The sequence below is a fragment of the Glycine soja genome, chromosome 2, assembly GCF_004193775.1.
Source record: "Glycine soja cultivar W05 chromosome 2, ASM419377v2, whole genome shotgun sequence".
NCBI classification, from domain to species: Eukaryota; Viridiplantae; Streptophyta; class Magnoliopsida; order Fabales; family Fabaceae; genus Glycine; species Glycine soja.
Window position 1 is genome coordinate 16,902,334 of NC_041003.1, and position 5,966 is coordinate 16,908,299.

Genomic DNA, 5,966 nt, shown 5'->3' on the forward strand with positions numbered 1-5,966 from the left:
CAAAATGAAAGCAAGAATCAAAGAAATAACTGAATGAACACCTACATCAATCATCATTCCGAAAAACAGATATCAATATGAATGCTACACTCAAACTCTAAAGAAGAATAAAGGATAATATGGCGGAAAGGATAGAGTGTTGTTTGCACCCAAACTCTTACTAACGTGACTAACATAATTTATGGAAAAATCATTTATGGAAAAATCCACAAATAGAGCAACATAATTTCAGGATCACTGCAAGCATTCATTAGTTTCAGTCACACAATAGTTTAACTATTTCGTCACATTACATAGAAATAGTTTCAGTCAACTATTTTTTATTATGGAACAATAAATATAAAGTATCAAATCATTTAACCCATAACATCATGTGATTCATGTCATATGGGAGTCAAAATTAATGGGCAATTTGTAGCAGACTATGATGCATGCATTATAGATAGCAATCAGCAGCTAGTATTTTCCGAAACAAGGGAAAGAAAAATATGCAGCTACACATAATCCAAGTTCTTGACAACAGTAGTGCTAATTAAAAAGTATTTTACGTATTATCCAAATTTTTAAATATAATAAAATTTTAAAAATATTTAAAAATTAAAAGAACACCACACTTAATTAATATAAAATATTAAAATATATTGAAGTTAAAAAAATGAAATTAATTTAAATTTAAAATAAAAATTAAAAATTATGTGTCATTTATTTATAAAGAGAGTGGGCCTTTTTTAAAACAACATGCATTAGTTTCATTTGTAAAAATAAATTTAAAAGATATCAATTTTAGAATGAAAAACAATCGAGATTTGAAGAGAATAAGAAAACTTAACGTAAATATATAATTAGAATTAATTAATTTAAGACTATAAATAACTAGTGTTATAAGAAAAGTTAAAATGAAAACGGAATTAGTTAATTTAAAGTTAAATTATCATTAGAGTATTTTTAATAATAAAACCACATATTAAAAAATAAGACATTACAAAAAATTATCTTACTCTAAATAGTTAAACTATTGTTTGGGTGGAACTATTACTATACAGAATATCTCTTTCTCAAGATTAGAGAGGTATGTTTTAATTAATAAAATGGACCCCTGGTACGGGCTGATTGACATATTGGAGGAACATAGACCATGTAGAGCTTTATGCATAGATGGTTTTAATGCCTCAGTTCAAAGTTTTATATCATTACCAATCAAGGATTTCTTTCAAAAAGCAGAGTATCTTCATTTGAAGAACCCATAAATTCATGTGATTCATGTCATATGGGAGTCAAAATTAATGGGCAATTTGTAGTAGACTATGATGCATGCATGTAGCCCATGGATTATGGATAGCAATGAGCAGCTAGTATTTTCTGAAACAGGGGAAAGAAAAATATGCAGCTACACAGTGTCCCTTTCAATCACTTTTATACTTGGACTCTCATTTCTTTCAAGTGATATACATGTGCATTGTTCAGCTCAAACGATAAAAATTAAAATGACTTTTTCTGATAGCTTAAATTCTACTATTAACTCGAATAGTTATTTTCATAAACATTTATAATTGAAGAATATAAGAAAAAATGAAACATTTTTTTTTGTTAAAATTAACTTATGTATAAATTAAAAAATATTTGTTAGAGAATGTAATTAATATGAAAAGGTTTTTAACTTATTTCATTCATTAATTTTTCTCTTATAAAAAAATTAATCTTGTTAGACAAGTGGCCTCAAATATCTTAAGAAGGGGGGGTTGAATTAAGATATCCCAAATTACTTTCCCCAATTAAAAAAATTTATTTCACTTTCTTTTCAAGTTATAGATTCCCTTAACAATAAACTTCTTAAATATTAATTCAAATAAAACAATTTGAATATGAATGTAAAGCAATGATAAACAAAGGAGATTAAGGGAAGAGAAAGTGCAAACTCAGATTTATACTGGTTAGGCCACACCCTTGTGCCTACGTCCAGTCCCCAAGCAACCCGCTTGAGAGTTCCACTATCTTGTAAATTCCTTTTACAAGTTCTAAACACACAAGGACAATCCTTCCTTTGTGTTTAGAATTCCTTTACAACAAGAGACCCACAGTCTCTTAATCCCTTAGAGAATTAGTAGAAGAAGATGAATGAATCTCTCTAGAAAGAGATAGATTTTTACAGATTGAGCGCTCAAATAATTCCTTAATGAATTGCAATTGAATTGGCCAAGGAATTCTTAAGAGGATAAAAATGAATTTTCTCTTTGAGAGGATAAACACTTGTTGTTCTCAAAATCTCTGTCAAAATCGTGTCTCAAGTCACACATATATAGGCCTTATGAAAGCCATTCAATAACCACATGAAAGGATGTGACTGATGAGAATGTTTTCTGAAAAACTCCTCTGGTAATCGATTACAATAAGTGTGTAATCGATTACACTCTTTAAAATTTGAATTAAAACGTTCAGAAACTACTGGTAATCGATTACCATATATGTGTAATCGATTACACAGTGCAAATTTTGAATTCAAATTTTAATAGCTGTTGTAAATCAGTTTTGGCCACTGGTAATCGATTACCAGAGAGTAAATTTGTTGAAAAACACTTTTTAGCTTAAAATTCTTGGCCAAACATTTTGCTAATCCAATTGGAATTCCCTTCCATTTTAATATCCTTTCTAAGACTCTATAGACTGTCTTGATCATCCATCTTGATTAACTCTAATTGCTTTGTCTTGAGTAAATCTTTGAGAAGCATATGATTCATGTAATCCTTTGGCATCATCAAAACTTTCAGCTTGATCCTTTGTCTACAATCTCCCCCTTTTTGATGATGACAACACCTGAAATCAAGACAAGCTATATACAAGATGATAGCACGTTCACACAACCCTTACTCCCCCTATCTTTTGGCATGTATGCCTATTTTTTTTTTAACGATAAATTTCTAAATTTCTAATTGATTTCTAACCCATGTTCTCTCCCAAGTTCTCTCCCCCTTTGGCAACATCAAAAAGAACTAGAGCAAGGCAATCAATAGCCAAACATTAACACAATGAATATCCAAACAAAGCCAACCATTAAACCAAAATAAATCCATACATAGTCATAATCAACAAAAGCAATGTCTAGAAATATAATTATAGTGCTAGATTACGATAACTAGAGCAATAAAAAGTCAAATACACGGCGTTAAAACAGAGTACTAATAATAATACTTAACCACTACTAATACTTAGTCGTAATAAGAACATATAAGCTAAGAGGATGATGGAGGCGGTGGTGGTGGATCAAAGCAAGTACGGATGAAGGAGACATCTTCTTCAACTTTGGTGATCCTTGATTCCATGGCATCAAACCGCATGTTGACTTGCAATTCCATATTATCAAACTTATCACCAACAAAAGTTTGAAGACCATCGAACTTTTCTAAAAGCTTTCGAAGAAGAGAGGAATTATCTTCAACTGGTTGGTTGCCTTCATCATCAGCGGGTGGAGCACCCTTTTTGACCCAAGAGCCATCATGCTCTTTGCGGTAACCAAAAGAAGCAATCACAGCAGCACCAATTAAAAAGGATCTCTTGATTGGAACGTAAGGTTCAGAATCAGGAGGAATTTGAAAATGGCGGAAAAAGAGAGTGACAAGCTGTGGATATGGTAGTGGAGCATTTAATCGCAATGCCTTATGCATGCGATATCTGACTAAGTGTGCCCAGTCAAGTTGACGCCCTGTATGAAAGGCCCACATGATAATTAGATCTTCCTCAGAAACCTGGGCAAGGTTGGAAGACTGTGGAAGCAAAATGCGCACAATTAAATAGTGAAGGATGCATCTTTCAAAAGCCAATGACCCAGCAAGAAGACGTCCGGTCATATCCGCATTGTTGGTGCAAACCAACTGGCGGGCATCATGGGCAGAGAAATCAAATTTCCAGTCGTCATTCAGTGTGCCTTCAAATGGTACACCGTCACTGGGTAATTTGGTTAAGTCATAGAAAAGGGATTGGTCAATGACCATTTTTATCCCAAAAATTTCAGAAATCAGAGTGTTGTCCTGAATTTCAAGATTACAATAAAAAGCTTTAACCAATTCAGGATAAATAGGCAATTGTAATGACATAAAAGGTAGAAGACCTAAGTTCTGAAAGGCTTGAATGCAATCAAAAGTTTCAGCAGAAAAGAATTCCATATCAATAAACTTAGGATCGATAATGGAACGAGATGAGAAAAGATTGGAGTACCGTTTCTATTGTTCGTCGGAAGAAAACATTGGGGAAGAGGACAATGAGGGTGGAATTGGTGCTGTGGATGCGCTAGTGTCTCCGGAACGATGAGCTCTTGAAGCCGAAGCGGAGGCGGAAGAACCCTTTCGTTTCTTTGACTATTCTGCCATTTGAAGGAGTTTTTGTAGATTTTAATCGGTGAAATCAAAAGAGAAATGAAAAAGAAGAAGATTGCAATTTACGGGAGTTGATTTGATGGAGAAATGAGTGAGATATGAAGGTTTGGAGGTTTAGGAATGGAGGAACGTCGTAAGAGAAAGGGGACTGCGCAGGGATTTCTGGAAAATGTGATATTTATAGAGCAGGACGCGTGGTAATCGATTACAAGTAATGGTAATCGATTACAGGAGAAGACAGCCTATTGGTAATCGATTACATGAATACTGTAATCGATTACAGGCTATCTGTTCTAGTGTAATCGATTACAGTATTCATGTAATCGATTACCAGAACAAAAAAAATAGTCTTTTTCTAAAAGAAAACTTATTTCTAAGTCTAAAAACTTATACTATCTTAATAATTAATTATACTAACAAAAAGTAAATTAAATTAAACAACACAAGCGTTATTCTTAATCAAAACACAATCAATTATTCATAAAAACAAGAATTCAAACAAGATTAAACAAACAAAATAATCTACAATCAATAAGTAAGAGTAAATCAACCAATCAATCAATCATTCAATCAATCAATTCCTATTTTTCTAAATCTCTTACGTCTAAGAGACCTAACTCTCTTCTAATAGAGAAGAACACTTCCTTGGGGAGAGGTTTTGTGAAAATATCAGCAAGTTGATTCTTAGTATCAACAAACTCTAATACACAATCTCCCTTTAGGACATGATCTCTAAGAAAGTGGTGTCTAATCTCTATATGTTTAGTTCTAGAGTGTTGAACTGGGTTTTTGGATAGATTTATGGCACTAGTATTATCACACTTAATAGGTATACGATCAAGAATGATGCCATAGTCAGGTAATTGTTGCTTCATCCATAAAATCTGTGCACAACAACTACCGGCAGAGATATACTCTGCTTCAGCAGTAGATAAAGCAACACTGTTTTGTTTCTTACTATGCCATGAGACAAGAGCCGATCCAATAAATTGACAAGTTCCACTTGTACTTTTTCTATCAGTTTTAGATCCGGCAAAATCAGAATCAAAATATCCTATTAAGTTACATGTTGAATTCTTAGGATACCATAATCCTAAATTGATTGTTCCTAATAGATATCTCATGATTCTCTTTACTGCACTTAAATGTGATTGTTTGGGGTTGGACTGAAACCTAGCACACATGCATACACTAAACATAATATCAGGTCTACTAGCAGATAAATAAAGAAGAGATCCGATCATACCTCGATATTGTTTTATGTCTATAGACTGACCAGATTCATCTTTATCTAAGTAACAATTAGTGCTCATCGGTGTAGACATGTGTTTTGCACTATCCATCCCAAATCTTTTGATCAGTTCCTTGCAGTACTTGGATTGATTGATGAATATACCTTCTTGAGTTTGCTTGATTTGTAATCCCAGAAAGTACTTTAGTTCTCCCATCATTGACATTTCAAATTCACTTTGCATATCAAGGGAAAACTCCTTGCACAATGAGTCGTTAGTGGATCCAAAAATTATATCATCAACATATATTTGAACCAATAAAATATCATTATGCTTTCTCTTTATGAACAATGTGGTATCCACTTTA